A 2157-nucleotide genomic window follows, 5' to 3' on the forward strand; every position below is an offset into this window, starting at 1 on the left:
AATCTAGAGGGTGGTGACCTGGTTAGGGCCCTCTCATGTCGTCATTGGTAGTAGGATGCTCCCTTTTGAGGTCATGCTCTCTCTCATGAAGTCGAGCAAGGGGGGTTCGTATGAGCTATAATCTCGACTTCCCTATCCCCATCTTGTCGAAGGCAGCTGCAAAAAGGATATCTGTCAAGCTCCATGTGTCGACTAGCATTCATTGCACCTTTTGGTTTGCTACAGTCATAGTGACCATGAGTGCATCGTCGTAGGGGTGCTGGATCCCCCTTTCATCCTTTTTAATGAATGTGATCGTACATGAATCTATCCTGAGCTCTTTCCAAGGACGACTGGTGAAGTTCACTTGATGGACCTCGTTGGTGAGCCTTACGCTCCGAGCATGTGGGTTGTGGTCCTCTAGCAAGTCCACCGAAGATGGTGGGGATTTTGTTGTATTTGTTCTTCTCTCACTAGTCCGACTGAGGAGCTAATCAATCTTCTTTAAGCCTAGCGACGAACTCAGGCAGGGAGCCCCCTTGGATGAGGGACTCGATCTCCTCTTTGAGATCGAAGCAATTGGTCGTGTTGTGACTATGATCATGATGAAATTGACAGTAATTCAACCCATCCCTCTTCTTTAGAGTGGCCCTCACCTTGTTTGGCCACTTCATGATTCTCTACTCCCTGACCTTTGTCATGCCCCAAACCTGGAGATCGGACTCACAAGAATCCCGATCGCTAAATTTGGTGCCGATAGCCTCCGTGGTACCCCATTCTCGGCTCCCAGCACTCATACCCCATATTCCGATCCTGGGATCCTACAAGGAGAATTTTTCAATGTACATTTATCTCGTAAGAAGTATAACCAAAAGTTTACCCAAATCATAAAGGCAACATCATCATCACATATCCACTAATATAAACATTTAAGTACAATTCTGAAAGGGAAATACATATGTCAAAATCAAAGCTCCATAAGACCGTTGCATGCTCCATGCTCAACCGCTGCTACAACCTAATGCCACCTGCACGCATCTATCGTGCATAAGCTTATAGAAAGCTTAGTGGGTGGTGAAAGTATGTGTGCACAAGGTAAGTGCTAAGTAAGCAATATCAGAGAAATCAGAGTAAGTGAAAATACTAATAAGCTCATAAATCATACAATATCAGAAATACTAGCAAGTTCATAAATCATACGATATCAGAGTAATGCAAAAACATACTGATAGGCCCATAAATACCATCAGCCTTATCCAGGCTATGCGATGCAGAAATATAATAACAACAATATCATATACTGATGAAACAATGTAGATCAGCTATGTAATGCGGAGACAGCAAGCCAAATATCAGATGTCGATGATGCAATGCAATATGTAAATCCTGATGAGTCCACGAATACCATCAGTCGTATCTAAGCTGTATAAATGTAGAAATATAATAACCCAAAATGCCATATATTGCGGATGTAATACGATATGTGGTGCGAATGGAATGACCATGTTGGAGTGTCAAGTCGAGATGATAGTACGTAGTATCGCAGGCTATGTGGTCCATCACAAGGGACTTCTTTCTAAACTAGTCACATACCTAAATTTGGATAGTCAGAATTAATGTGGTAAATTCCTGATCTCAGGTTAGTCGTGCGCCCCAATCGAAATCCTGGCCATTGTGAAGGTACACATAACAAATAGTTATGCACCACTAGCCCAAGTGGATAGTGAATGAATGAATGAGTATGCAACTCCTGCTCCACAAATCAATATTGTACATCTCTAGGATCACCATGGTCTAGTACACTCTACATGCAATCGTTGCCCACTAACGCGTGACCATGCAAGTGGAAGAGACCTCACCATCCGCCTGGTCAGTAGTCAGCCAATATTTACCCGGCACGTCAATGGCGGACCCAATCATGATTTGATCAAACTCCGTCTAGTTATGCCCCCTACTCTCGGGCAAGTAAGGCCACACCCCCTCCTAAGTGACCACAACACAGTGGGAGACGCGGCCCACTGGTATTCGGCACTCGGGCGCTCATGTATCCACTCGGTCTCGACGTTGGGGTGTCTCTTGGCCTCGGAGGTTTAGGGAATTTCACCCACGGACATCCAAAGTGCCTAGATGCTCGAACCCAAACATTTTCGGTGTCCCATCTAATCATTCACGATATGC

This window comes from Magnolia sinica, chromosome 16 (assembly GCF_029962835.1).
Source record: "Magnolia sinica isolate HGM2019 chromosome 16, MsV1, whole genome shotgun sequence".
Taxonomy (NCBI): domain Eukaryota; kingdom Viridiplantae; phylum Streptophyta; class Magnoliopsida; order Magnoliales; family Magnoliaceae; genus Magnolia; species Magnolia sinica.